The 16,118-nt window shown below is 25.9% G+C and overlaps 1 protein-coding gene across 2 annotated transcripts in view; it reads right to left on the bottom strand.

Annotated features, from left to right (window-relative positions):
- The window catches only part of LOC129965430 (octopamine receptor beta-2R-like), a 190,143-nt gene that overhangs the window by 81,319 nt on the left and 92,706 nt on the right, over positions 1-16,118 (bottom strand). The window contains exon 3 of one of the 2 annotated variants that reach the window (XM_056079289.1): positions 13,919-14,062. The exons of the other annotated variant lie outside the window; for it this stretch is intronic. The gene's annotated coding sequence lies outside the window, so the exon portion shown is untranslated. Of the gene's footprint in view, positions 1-13,918; positions 14,063-16,118 lie in introns of those variants that run through there. 2 annotated transcript variants of the gene reach the window in all.

Genomic DNA, 16,118 nt, shown 5'->3' with positions numbered 1-16,118 from the left:
CTGTCATTCATCCAATTAATTAACCATTAAACCACTTTCTAGAAACTGTGGAATGGAAATGAGAATCATGTATCCCTGGAATTTATTATTAATTATTATTTACTAAGCTATCGCTTATTATACCATTTTCTAATAACTATGGAAGGGAAATGAGAATCATGTATCTCTCGAATTTATATTTCAGTAAGTAAATAAATCCAACATTGGGAAGTGCATTTCAATATTATTATTCAATGAAATAAATAAATTTATGCATATTTTATAAAATAAAAATTAAAACTCCTTAGTGCATTTTTAAGAATAAATTCACTTCTTTTCTAGATTTAAATTCGAATTTTTACGGATATTACCAGAATTTTACAGGAAATTTGCATTAGAAAATAAGATCCGTTTACTCCTTTTACTGAAATATAAATTCATCGCTCGAATTTATATTTCAGTAAATAAATAAATCCAACATTGGGAAGTGCATTTCAATATTATTATTCAATGAAATAAATAAATTTATACATATTTTATAAAATAAAAATTAAAACTCCTTAGTGCAGTTTTAAGAATAAATTCACTTCTTTTCTAGATTTAAATTCGAATTTTTACGGATATTACCAGAATTTTACAGGAAATTTGCATTAGAAAATAAGATCCGTTTACTCCTTTTACTGAAATATAAATTCATCGCTCGAATTTATATTTCAGTAAATAAATAAATCCAACATTGGGAAGTGCATTTCAATATTATTATTCAATGAAATAAATAAATTTATACATATTTTATAAAATAAAAATTAAAACTCCTTAGTGCAGTTTTAAGAATAAATTCACTTCTTTTCTAGATTTAAATTCGAATTTTTACGGATATTACCAGAATTTTACAGGAAATTTGCATTAGAAAATAAGATCCGTTTACTCCTTTTACTGAAATATAAATTCATCACTCGAATTTATATTTCAGTAAATAAATAAATCCAACATTGGGAAGTGCATTTCAATATTATTATTCAATGAAATAAATAAATTTATTGAATTGAGTTTCACGATTCTATAGTTTATTGCCACAGTCGAATATTTATTTATTTACTGTGCTTGACTATCAAGACTTTACCCTCATTTCTAATAGATTACAAATAGCTTTGACACGTCGATACATATTTCTGAAAAACTCTAGAGGCTTAATTGTTACTCACCGAATTAACTATTTAGGAAGAATATATATTTCAATATAACCTGAAATGAATAGCTGAAGCTATGAAACGAAAATCAATATAACGAAATAAGTCAAATTTTGTCTATATGAAATAGAACTCCCTGAGTTTCGATTGTTAAATTTCGCGATTTATACTCAAATATCATTTTCACTGGAAAAAATAATATTATTATCAAACTTATTTGGATTGAGTCTTTTAAAAATAAGATACCTTTTACACTTATTTTAAATAATATTCGATATATTAGAGGAAAATGATTATCACTTTCAATAGAATAATAATCAGTATGGGTTTATTTAGAAGTGAAAAGTAATTTAATTTATAAAATATCATCATAGTGATGTCAGTATTGATTTTTGATGACTTAAAACTGTAAACAATACACATGAATCTGCAGATCTGAATCAATTATTAAACCTTTATAAATAAATGGTAGCTCTAAATTTAATATTAATTAGAAATGTTTAAATTTTCCCCGAAAGAGAATTGAATATTTATATTATAATGCAAAAAGTTACTTCTCATAAATCATGCAAAATTTCTAATTTATGCATTGAATCTCTTAATTGTGTTTAAATGTCACAATTTTTCTTAGATTGTTAAATATATTTCATTAAGTCGTTTCAATGATAAAAAAAATGGAATAAAAGCCACGGTCTGATTAAAATAATTTTTATCATTGTAGCAATAATATCATTTAACTTAAAAATTGAATTGTTAATATTATTATCAATAAAGATTGATTAAAAAGTTAAACAATCTAAGGTGTTTATAATTTATGGACTATAAAGCAATTAATCTCTTACATATCTTTTCTCAAATAATGTTGTTGTTGTTTTTAATGGCGCTCGCCATAGACAGACCCGCTAACAAAATCAACGATTTTAAGCCGAGAGAGCGTCTCTTGTTTTAGTAGCTCCAACTAGGGCCAAGAGCACGTCTTACCTACTCACGCGTCACATTCGCTTGCACAACCCCTTTTTACAGGGAGACACATTCACACTCCTCACAGATAGAAAAGATGAAGAACAACCATGCCCGAATTGGGACTGAAGCCCGCGACTCCCAGACCGTCGGGAAGATATGCTTCCCCTATGCCAAGATGTCGGCTTTCTCAAATCGTTTTAATAACAAGAGTGAAATAAAAAACATGATCTGATGGATTACAATCTTTTGAATTATGGTAATAATATGATTTATTTTAACTTAAAAATTGAATTATTAATATTATTATCGTTAAAGATGCATTTGATTATAAATATTAATAAACCTGAAGTCTTTATAATTTTAGCATCATAATATAATTTCGATAAAAAAAAAAAAAAGTCATTTTTGTATATTTTTATTTATTTGTTGATTCATTATTAAGATCCGCTTGTTACTTAATGTGGCATTGCTAGTAGTCAATTTTTAATTATTTTATGAATCATTACAGTTATAACATTTTGATCACGGATGTATTTTTCAAAATAATGTACGATTTTAATATTTACAAAATGTAACCGTTAGTTGATTGCCTAACTAAATGAAATTTTATCTTCACACAATTACCCATCATCTGGTATTGGGGTTGGAAAAAATTTATTTCAATATTCTATAACATTTATAATTAAGATTTATTAATTTTAGGCTAAAGAAAAGAAAATTATCAAAAATAAGAATCTACTTTTTAAAACTCTAATAAATGAGTATATTTTGAAAAAATTTTCTTGTTGACATTTTTATGATTAAATAAATAGTAGGAGGAAATAATAAATGTTTTTTTTTAAAAAATCAGATATGTGAAATATGAGAATGAGTACTAAACCAATGTTTACAAATTCTTAGTTATCATAAATTAGTTGATCTAAAAACTGTTAATTTAAATTGAAATCGTAATTCCGCGTCTGAAATTTTCTTTATTACCTAAACTTTTTTATTCACATAATGTGTGTGTAAATTTTGGTATTGTCTTAAGTTCCCAGAATACACTTCATATAAAGACAAAGAACAGAAATCCCCTTTCTTAACAGGAAGAACAAATCCTTTCAGTATCCCCAACTGTTTCCTAAACTATGCTTGGTTTTCAAAAAATCCAGTCTCTGGATTCAATTTCTTTTCCAAATTAAAACAATAGAAACAGCTCTAGTAAAAACGCTGCAAATATTTTCCAATTGAAGGATTAATTTCTATTTTTAATGAATTCAAATTGTTCCAGTTTTCGAACGAGAAGATATTGTAGTTTCATTCGGAAGCGCAGAATCCTTTTGTTGGAGGGTTTTAAATAGTGGAATTCTTCAATGTTTGAATCTTTTACACTCTTTCGGTAGAAATTCTTTTTAAATTAAACGATTCAGAACTAACGAATGGATCATTATTCCATTATGTTTTCTTATAAAAAATTAAAAGCTTATTGCTCTTGAATCTTCTTGCATGGTATTAATGACTGCAGAGTGTTTTTTAAACCTGCAATTAAATAGTAATTTTAATGTATGTTAATTTTTAATGTCTCAGTCTTTTGTAGAAGTTTAAATTGGTTGCCAATTCTAAACATTTTGTTAATGTTTTCAGGATTTGTTCATACAAAAATTTGAAATCATTTTTATCTAACAATGTCATGGCGTTTTAGGAAAATAATAATTTTTAAAAATATGCGGATAACTAATCATGAAAGTTCAAAGACTAAAGCATTTACTTTTTAGTGACGAGTTTGAAAGCCTACAGAGCTAACCCTTCTCCCATTTTCCTATCTATATGATTTAATTTGAAATTTTATCTCAAATTTAAAACATAAAATATAAAATTATACGAAATTCATTTGGAAATTAATTAGGTGCATAGTCATTGAATAAATATGCTTTTACCAATTTACCAATTTTGTTTCCAAGCAAATAATAAAATAAAATATCTTGATGTGCATTTAAATAGCATTTGATTCTCATTACTGGAGAACTATTTGCTTCAATATCAAATTCCAAATTTTAATTCAGAGCAATAATATTAAAATACATAATATGTGAATTTTCTGATTTAATTATCTATTTAACAATGATTGTTATTTTGTGTATTTTATTTTTCTATTGTGAAACAAATTGGAATAAAAAGGTAGAAGGCAGATTTACAATGCTTTGATACTGGTAAAAATATAGCTTGCTGAGATTAATTTCAATCTTATAAATTAAGCTTTTATAATGATCATATTATGGCACATTCTTTAAATTGTCCGATTTGAATGCACGGCATGATAACCAGCTTCCAAAGTATAGATTATATCTATAAAAATTCATTTAGAAATTTCGAAATTGTTTACTGCTAATTTTACTTTTTTAAATATTGAGTTGGTATTCAGAAGTTGTTTGAATGAAAAGGATTCATTTGTATATGTCAAACTTGTAACATTACAGTTAAGAATGATTACGATGTATGAACACTGAAATTGATAAATGAATAATTATTTTTAATTTTTTGAATTTGTTTTAAAGACTTATGCATCACAAATGACGTTTTTAATTTTCATCACCATGTTTATCACTTGGAAATCCTGAAAAATTTCAATATTTAAAAAGATATGGTATATATAAGAAAAAGCTGACTTTATTGAATTTTTTAAATAACTTACATGGAAATATAATACATGGAATAAAACTTACATGGAAAATTATACAAGAAACGTATTCTTTTTAGAAATGCATAATGATTTTATAATAAATCGTTTGTTTGTAAATATGCTTTGTACATAATTGTGAGAAAGAAATATTACACATTATAACTTACCTCAATTAAATGTTTTTCAACTAAGCCTGTTTTTGCAAACGATATTCTACCAATAAAAGTACAAAATAAATAATAAAAAAAAGATATATGAAAGCGATATTCTATACCTATATAAGAACAAAATGAAAAAAAAAAATTATGAAGACGATATTCTACCAATCTATCGTAAACACAAAATTAAAAAAAAAATAATCCAGGCAAGCTACATTATAAAAGAATTCATATTAACAATAATTACATTTTGTAACATCTAACAAAATCCAAATAAAAAGATTTTTATCATTTGAAGTTAAAAACAAACTTTGTATTTCAAACTATAATTCATAAAATTTAAAGAAATTTTTGTTATGTTTTTGTTGATTTTATAAATATTAAAAAAATATTTTAAGAAATGAAAAATATTCATTTTAAATAATTTTCAGAGACATCAATGTAACTTAATTACATTTCCTATATTTCTTGCCTCTTTTTTTATTAACAGTTTAAGATCGAGCTAATTCAGATAGAATTCTTAATATGGTTAGGTGATTCAATATTTAAGATAATACAATGTAGTTGATATTACTGCATATTCTGATAAAATCAGACATTATTTCGATATACACATCTAATATAATTATTTTATTTGGACAGTGACATTTGATGAAAATAATAGAACACTATGATTTTAACATCATTCTTTCATTTTCTTTGAATACATTCACTATTATTGCTATTATGGGAAAATAACCATCATTATTATTTGATTGCAGAATTCTTATCTGAATATGATCATGACATCTGATATAAAATATATTCCTTTTTCCGCTTCCCATGCTTCAGTAGTTTAACTCGACAAATCTGTGCATGATGTTTTGATCGCTCACTTTGATAATCTATCAGAGTACCTACAATTAATTGTTCACGGACTGTCAGCACAATGGGGTAGATCAGAGTCATTAATAATAGAAAATTTCTTTAAGCTTCAGTAAGCTATTCTATTAAATGGTAGACAAATTGTATGTGGTTCATACATAATTCATAACTGAAGAATTATTAATAATAACTTTGATAAAAGGAATAATACTAATGTGTATTTATTGATTTCTTTAATTAAAGTCCCATTTAGAAATGCATAAAATTAGTCCAGTTGTATAGAGTCGGAATCCATATAGCAGAGTTTTGGAATCAGTGTATGTATTATTCCATTGTGAAGATCAACCTCATTTGTATGGAAATTCACTTAAAATCAACCATTCTTTGTAAAAATATTTTACATTTGTGTATCAGAAAGGTTTGAAAGTGCAATAAAGAATCAAATACAAGCTTCTTCATTTGATCCTTTCTAAGAAATTAAGCGAACCCTTCCAAAGTGATGAGACTCGTCGAACTTCGAAACGGATTTAATGGATTTCCACACCATTCTTAAATAAATATTGTAAATATCGTTGTCGCATCTCCAGGTCCTTATAGAAATTTTTTTAAAGATATAAATTATTTTTAAAAAATTATTATTTCAGAATCTTTAATTCTTCGCTTCTTTATTTTATTGTAACAATTTATGCATCTATTACAATAAATATCAGTTTTCATACAAATACTTATTCACTTTGTAATTTTATTTATTAACAATTATTTATAGATTTTATATTTACAGAAAAAATATAATTTAATAATGAATGCATTTTAAAGTCTATAAATTTATATTTATAGACTTAAATAAATATTTAAAGTTCAGTATAAATGCTTAAATATATAATTTTTAAAAAGATTGGAAAATATTTTTTTTTCGCATGCGTAATGTAAATATATTTGAGTGATTTTTCTGAGACAAATCATATAATTTTGCCTTTTTTTTTCACACACTGCATTGTTGAGAATGAAAATTCGCCATAGCATTCGCTCGTATTAGCTATTAAAATTAAGCTAATGATGACTTTTTTTAATAACGAATGTTTTGCAGTTGTTAATTATATAGTAAAATATTAATAAATTAAACCTTTCCAATGTTCTAAAATAAATATTAATGTGAAATTTTTGGCATTTATAATTATTTAAATATTTACCTACTCAATGTTTTAATAAATAACTATACATTCAATTTCACATTTCTACTTAAATACTCAACCTACACTTAATCTTCAATTATGAAGCTTTTAAATATAAGTTTTTTTTTTCGGCAGGCGATATAATCTGTTCACCATGTTCGCCAGACATCTCAAATGTTTTACCAGGAATTAATTGTGTTTTTGCCAACCGCCTACGTAGTTTTAAAACTGAAGCATTTTCATAGAAACATTTTGACAGTTAAATTCTTTATAAAAATTAAATTGAAAAAAATATAACAAGATACAGAAAGATCTGATATATCATTTTTATATCAATAAAAATAAAATATATTTCTACTTCAAAACTATATAGAATATCATTTAAGTTGTAGCTGGTTAAATAAGCATTTTCGAGCGCTGATAAAATGTGAAGTAAACAAAAATCTATTAAATGCATCTTCACAATTTTGGCAAGATTTGAACATTTATCTCTTTTTTACTTCAGATCTACTGTCTTAGATTTAATTTTTACTTCCTCTTATATGAAGTATGTAAAGCCAAAAAGATTTTAATTATATTTAAAAAAAATCGGAGTTGGATGAATGCCTAGTTTCTAATTTCTCAGAATCTGAAAAATGAATTTTAAAAATTTTATTTGTCTGTTGCTTTGTCTGTCTCTCAGCAGGGTATCTCAAAATCATTTGAACTAAATGTATTGGGTTTGGTATATGGTCCTTGCATTAAGTGTGGGCGGAGACTAATCTTCTATTTATGAAATTTTGAACGAAATCCTTTAACAGAAAATTGTTTTTCATGTTTTATATAACTAGTAAGGAAACACGATAATTAAAAAAATAATAATAAAGAGCTGTACGGAATAAAATTTTATATAGATTTTTATTTAGTTTTTAAAGTGTAGATTCATATGAAAGTTTAACGAAATTCATTTATGGGTTGACTGCTCGCTGATAAATACATTATAATTGCATTCGCATGTACGTAAATGTGATGACAAAAAATTGCATTGATTTATATAAATGAAATTTAATATACGAACTTGTGAATAAAATTACATTTGTATGACAGATTTTGATTTCAATCGGTCAAATAAAAAACGTCGAAATTATTACCATTTATTCAAACCCCCGGGGGGGGCACTTCAAAATGAGGATGAGATGCTTCCGGCATGGTGGATGGGTCTCGCCACCCTGGAGGGTACACAAATATATGGGGATCTGACTCCTCCCATCAATGACGGGACGTGCTTCCTTCGGGGAGGGTTGTACCGTGGCCGGTGATGACCCTTAGGACTCAACCACAGTTCCCGCCAGCGTTGTTGTTGCGGCGGTCCGGTCATTCAGTTTTATAGTTTAAATCCGTGTGCCTTCGTGGCGGGTCGGAGAGTCAGAAGGACGACTTACCATTTATTCAAAAAAACTCCTTTTGTGCTGTTTTTAAGAAAATAAAAATGTAAGCACTCGTAGCATTCACGGCCTTTTTCAAGGATCACAATTTTAAGCGAAATAAGACCTTTATCAGGGAGCACATGAGAATAGACCATTACTGTTGATTAAATATTTAATGCAAAAATTTGCTATTGTTGGCAATATAGGCTTATGTAACGCATATGAAAAATAATAATAATTGCGTATGTACTACATCTCATTTTCTGTCTTGAAATTAGTCTTTTAGATAAGCCACTGTAGCTTATGGCGAAAATTCTAGACCCTAGAAGCATACTCGAAATTCAAGTCCTTCAATAAAATTTAACTAAGATTGTAGTCGTGGTTCATTTTATTGATTCAGATATGTTGATATCCTGCATGCACGGGAATGCAGTGGTGTTGAAGTTTAAAGTTTAACGTGTATGAAAAGCATGGCATCGTACATGGGACGTTGAAGAATCATTTTAATAATTTATTGATACTATTATGTGAAATAAAATATACTCATTTTATTGAGCAAAAGGATTCAGAAACCAAAATCATAAATAATCAAACATGAGAGTAGTTCTTCATATAATTCTTTTTACATAAAATATTCATTATATGTAAAACGATTTATACGTTTATTCATCAATAGATTTTGAATGTATTAGATTCTGTCTCATTTCACCCCTTTTCACTTAAGGTTGCTTCCAGTATTTTTTTAAAACTAAACAAATTTATCTGTTAATTTTTCCATAAAAGAAGTCAACATGTTATAAGGTTTCATGTGGAAGCTATATAAAGTCCATCGGTTCATTGTATACTAGAAATGCTATTCATTTCTCTTTTTTATTGTCTGCCTTTTTAATTAAATTTTAAATTCCAAAATTCGCCATGATAGAATTCTTGAAAGCCAGTTCCAAAAGAATGCTTTTTTTGTATTACCTGTGTGAAAGCAATCTATAAATTAGTTTCTAATAGAAAAATGTAAAAAAATATGCTGCTAATATAATTAAGTTTTATAAAAACTATCAGAAGCATTAAATTTCATAATGCGTGCAAAGTATTAGTAAGAGCAAATTGTTGCAATGCTACATGTTATAAGGTTTCATCCTGAAGCTATATAAGGTTTCAGCGGTTCTTTGTATCCTAGAAATTCTATTTATTCCATTTTTTTAGTGTCTGCCTTTTTAATTAAATTTTAAATTCCAAAACTCGCTATGATAGAATTCTTAAAAGCTAGTTCCAAAAGAATGCTTTTTTTGGTATTATCTGTGTGAATGCAATCTATAAATTAGTTTCTAATAGAAAAATGTAAAAAAAAAATGTTCTGCTAACATAGTTAAAAAATATATCAGCAGAACATATATAATGAACTAATATAATTATTATAAAAAGTTAGCAGAGACATCAAATTTCATAATGCGTGCAAAGTATTAGTAAGAGCAAATTGTTGCAATGCTACATGTTATAAGGTTTCATCCTGAAGCTATATAAAGTTTCAGCGATTCTTTGTATCCTAGAAATTCTATTTATTCCATTTTTTTTTTAGTGTCTGCCTTTTTAATTAAATTTTAAATTCCAAAACTCGCTATGATAGAATTCTTGAAAGCTAGTTCCAAAAGTAGGCTTTTTTTTTTGTATTATCTGTGTGAATGCAATCTATAAATTAGTTTCTAATAGAAAAATGTAAAAAAAAAATGTTCTGCTAATATAGTTAAAAAATATATCAGCAGAACATATATAATGAACTAATATAATTATTATAAAAAGCTAGCAGAGACATCAAATTTCATAATGCGTGCAAAGTATTAGTAAGAGCAAATTGTTGCAATGCTTTTATAAGGGAATATATATTTTAATCAAATTCTCATTGGCCATGCTTCTTTTAAGACTTCTTAGTACTGATATTTTTCAAAGAATATATATTCCTGTTGAAGAGTGATTGGTAAGATTCCATACTTTACTAAAGAGTATGACTCAGAAGTAATCAATTGGAACTGTAAGCCAAAGATTCAAATAATTCATAAGACTGGAAGGGTGAGGTTGAAATATTTCATAAAAAAGGTATACATATAATAATTCAATTTAGAGGATACATGCAGCTAACTAAGGCTGTGGTAACGCGAAAAAAAGCAAAATTTTCGATTAAATTTAAAATTTTGGAAAAATAAAAGGAAAAATATTTTCATGAAAAGGATGTTTAAAAGCGCAAAATACTTCTATGTCATTTTACGTTTCCATTTTTGTGCTCTTATAACTTTCGAAAAGGAGATTTTAAAGAACTAAATAGTAGTTTCAAATATAATATCATATTTAATATAATAAATAATTCGGGGGTTAAAGATTGGTTTCAATTATAATATCAGGAAAAATACTTTCTAAAATTTAAATATGCAAATCTGAATGATATTGAACTTCTTGCTTTGATAAACAATGTAAATTTTTATAATCAATGTTATCTTCAATCATCTGGTTTTTAATGTTAATATATTGCCGCATTGAAGAAAGACAGTCGATCTCCATGGCCGAATGGTCATGGCATCATAATCAAGAGACCTTCAGTTTGAACCCGCTAGAGACAGTGGGATTCATAGTATGTGTAAATATTTAATTACTTGATTTTATGTTTTCTTTTATTTCATGTTCCAGAAGATACTGGACATTAGTTTACCAGACAAGTGTTCTGGACTTTTCTTACTGTCTCCAGAAAAGTATTCTAGAATTTTCCCTGCTAATATAAAAGCAGATGATTGATCAGTCACTGTATTCTCAGTTCTGAGTTGAGTTAATAAATTGGTTTAGCTTTACTTCTTGTGTGTGCCATTGAGTTCTATACTAAAGTATCTACGCAACAATATTAATATAAAATTAATGAATATAAAGCTTCCATTTCAGTTTTTAGGTCTATAATTGAGAGTTCAATGATTTTTCTGAACCAATAAGAAATTTTTAGGGGGGAAAAAATGCTTAATCTACCTCGATAAAAAATATGCTTAATTTACCTCGATGTTATTGGTAAGTTTCATTTTAATAGAAGATAACTAAAATCTAACTTGATGAATAATTTTCATCTAACTTTACTGGCAATTAATATTTTTTTAAATTTAAAATGTAATCGCTCATCAATATAATATAAACTCAGTATGAACTAATTGAATGATCTCATTACAATTAAAAAGGAGGTTCAATGAAGGGGATAGTTAAAAATCTTGATTATGAATCCTATTTAGCTAACAAGGAAAACAAGATATATTTTATCTTAAAGATATTATCTAATAATACGAATTGATTAATCTAATGTTAGCTGTAATTCACTTTATTTGAAGAGTGTCAAGATCTAATTCGATTAATGAATTTAATCTGAATATCAAAAATAATTATACAATATCTGTTTCATATTACTGTAAAATGAAAGTAAATGAATGAATCTGTATCAATTAAGCAATTATTTATTGAATTAATTAATTAAACTTTATAGCTTGACGATACCTCTTATTTAGCTAATACTTAAAAATTATTTTTACTTTGAATTCGATTGATTCGAACAATACTTGAGTTGAAACATCAACCACCCACGCTTCAATCCAATCGATTGTTCTTAAACATTCCAATATTTCAAGTTGTGCCAAGTAAGCTTCCATTAAAAACATTGAATTGAATTATTTGCGAAGCTTCAGAGTAGTAGCGCTCACGTTCAAAGCATCTCAATCTTTTTTCTTTCTTCTTCAAGAAGTTGTTTCACCTAACAGTCTTATATAATAAAAATAATGGAGTTTCTTGCCTTAATCAGATTTTTGCATTAACTACATTTATCTCACAGAGTTTCGCTTTAGAGGACAAACAAAGACTAATCCAATCAAACTCTAAATGAAATTGAGATGGCGAAGTTTTCCAATTTTTATGCGTGCCATTTTTTTTCTTGGTTTTTCCTTTTCTTTCTCACAGCGAGATTCTTTGAAATTTTTTAAATTTCATTTAACCCGGGTACAAAAGCTTGGCAATTTTCTCGAACTTATTTCATTGTGTAGAATTTTCCTTTTTGAAAAATGTGCTCCTCTAAAAGTAATGCAGTTAAAAAAGTTGCTTTTATCTATTAGTTGCAAGAGAAATTCGATCCTGTTGCTAATCAGCTAATTTTAAAGAGCATCTTATGTTCACTATGGCATTTTATATAAAGTAATATTTGGATAAGATATTTGGAAGCCTTTTTCTATTTTTTGTAACATTGGATATGTTTATTTTTTGTGAGAAAAATTATGAAAATAAAATCTTAAAAGTTATAAAAGTTTATAAAATAAGTAAGATATTATATTTTTGGAACATGTGTTCGTAGAGATTGCCTTCTACGTTTGATTTCACAATTAAATATGCAAAAAATGATGAAGACGCAAGTTTTTTATAGGTTTAATTTTAATTAATGCTTAATATCAGATAAAATTTGGTTTTGAACATATTTAAGTTACTTGTACATTAAAGATCTCTACAAACTTGACTTTTTACTTAATATATAAGTATGATACTTTTCAGTAAAAATTTTATATTAGATAAAATCAATTTCATCAGTGAATTTTCTAAATTTTTTGCAAAATATCTTTGGTTTGAAAAAGGTCTTTGTCAATTGTAACTGTCGGTGTATTTTAATAAAATAACTAAAAAAATGAAAAAGTAATTCCTATATTTTAAAAGCAAAACAACATTATTATTAGAAATTTGCTATTTTCTGGTACAATATAGGATGAATCGAAAGAGCTTGTTTTTGATTTAATGTCATTATTCTAATTACAATACAGATGTTTAAATATAAGAAAAATAATTTTCATTGTAACTCAACGAATATTATTCAAAGAGAAACGAAAAAAAAAGTTGTAGAAAACGTTGTTTTGATCAATTGGTTAAAAAATGGTCAACAGAAAGTGAAACATTTTCTTTGAAGAAATATTAGAATCCTGTATGCAATAAGTTAAATTTGTACTGCAGTAATAAAATATAATATATAGTTAAAATTTTTATTTTTGATTTCTGATTTTTAATTATTTTCTAAAAAGAACATTTGAGAACTTTATTATGATTACAATAGTTATATATATCTAATAAAACCTTAAATTTTAAAATTTAGATAGACAGCACAATAAGCGTTTCGAATAAAAGTTTCCGACTATTTTGGAATTTTACTCAAAAAAAATTCTAATAAGATTTGTGAATAAGATTGCATTTTACTTCTCTAAATTTAAAAAAAAAGTCTAAATATTAAAACATTTTATATCGAATTAAAATAATATTTATTATAAGAAAATTAGCTTCCTTGTTTTTCTGCATTAACACATTTTTGCAAACAAGAATTGAAAATCCAATTTCATTTCTTTTCTTGGCAAAAATAAATTAAGGTCACGAAATTAATTAAGAGAATTACACATAAGTCACTTTAACATAAAAAAGTACGTTATACGCATAATAAATAAAAAAATATAAGACAAAATAATAAAAACAAAAATAAAAATAAAAATTGTTTTCTGGACTAATTGTTTATTGATCGATACTTTTTACAAAATAAAATAATGCATGAATCTATATACATTTTACATACTGATACATCTTCTGTACAAAATGTCTATGTACACACTTAGATAATCCATCGATACATAATAAGCTGTAAATGAAAAAAAGAGCGAAATTATTGTAACCATAAAAAAAGAACAAATAATGAAAAGAAAATTATAAAATAATAAAATAAATAATATACTGAAAGAAAAGAAAAATTTAAAAAAATTATAACTATTTTTTGATAAAAATAAAAAAACGAATGAATATATTGTTGATAAAATAATATTCATTAACATTTTGAAACTGTATTTAAAATAAAGATTTATTAAAGTTGAAACAATCATTGAATATATTCTGTCGATTTTGTAGTATCCATTTAATATTGTATAATTTGGTGTCAATGTCCATTTTCAACCAAGTAATACTGTCAATATAGAGAGCACCTTAGATTTCGTATACCTTCATATTTTTTATTATTATTATTATTATTATTAACTTGGTGTGAAAAGGCTTATGAGTAGACTGCATAAAATCAAAATTAGAGAATTAGAGAAAATAAACGATTACAACTCAAGTAAAAGATGAAGTAAAATCTAAATCTTGAGTGAATATAGCACATTATACATGCATGAAGATGTCAGAAATTCCTTGCTGGCTTGATGAGTACATGCAATGATTGTGTTATCCTTAGATAATCCCAAAGTTTTAATTGATAAAAATTATTATAATAACATCTAACATTTTTCAATGCAGTTTTCGAATTCTTTTTTACCTATCATTGAAAATATTTTATATAAAAATGTAATGAAATGATTTGTCATATAAAATACTTTCAGAGACATCTGAGGGATATCATCTTTTAAACAAAGTTATAATGGTTTTTATTAAAATGAGCTTTGAAGATAAGTCAATTTTATAGAAATTCAAAAAACTGAAAATAATCAGAAATATGAATATATAAATATATATAAACTAAATATGTTAAATCATAACCCTCTATGCTCGGATGACTCTCCTTATGCAAAATTTGATGTTTCATTTACTTATTTTTAAATTTTAATTGTTAAAAATACCTACAGATTGGAAAGAAAATGTAAATTAATTTATTTTTGGAGATGGAAGGAAGTCCTTACATTCGAAGAATAATTATGCGTCGAATTACTTTTTCTTACTTTTTTAAGAATGCATCTTTCTTAAGATTTTGTAAAATTAGGACTTAATGTGAATTAAACACTTATAATTCCCGGACATCTCTCTTTGTGGTGTTAGCTAAAGGTATTTTGGTAAAATTATACATTTTATAGCTTTTCCTAGCAAGTATGTAATTCTTGATTTTTATATGCTGGCGGAAAACAGTAATTCCATCGTATTTTAGAGAAAAACAAAAATTAAGAAAAAAATACAATAATCAATTCCTATGTGGCAGAATAGTAACTTAAATCGAGAATTAATATATCAAGAATCAATCATATTCTAGATACATAAAAAATCTAATAAAATCGATTTTTTTGTATATTTATTTAATCTAAACAGTTAATATTCTAATTCTTAAGATAAATTATTTATTCAAGAGAAAAAAAAATCAAGCACAATACTTTTAATTAATTTAACTGATAATAAAAGTAAATTTTCTCAAAAAATTTTACTTTTACGAAATATTGATTTTATATTTTTAAAAGAAACTAAATCTTGTATTTGCATATATGAGCAGATGAAAAAAAATCTAAATATGACACAAAATTAGGAAAAATTACTACTTCCTTGTTATTAGCCTACAGTGAGTTAATAAGTACTTGATTATCAGCGATAAATGAAAGATCACGTAATTGCCTGCTTTAAGATTCCCAATTTTCGCCACGCATTTTCAGTTTTGGATTCCTAATCATTAGCTCAACCTATTTGCCTATTCACCGTGTGACACAATTGTCGCCCACACACTAAGGCGAATGCCCGATTTTTACATCATTTACTAAAATAAACACTAGCCTGGTAGCCACACCCTCTTACCTTCGGGTAATTTATACTTTTTTTATGTCTAGCAATTAGAACTACGTGACTAATTTCTTTTTTCTTTTTACTAGATGTGTTAGAGAAAATGAACTAAGTCTGATTATCAAGACTTTACGACTGAAAGCATTCATTACTAATGAAATCACGCAATA

The sequence above is a fragment of the Argiope bruennichi genome, chromosome 4 (assembly GCF_947563725.1).
Source record: "Argiope bruennichi chromosome 4, qqArgBrue1.1, whole genome shotgun sequence".
NCBI classification, from domain to species: Eukaryota; Metazoa; Arthropoda; class Arachnida; order Araneae; family Araneidae; genus Argiope; species Argiope bruennichi.
The sequence above is the reverse complement of the archived record's forward strand: the minus strand, read 5'-3'. Positions and strand labels throughout refer to the sequence as shown.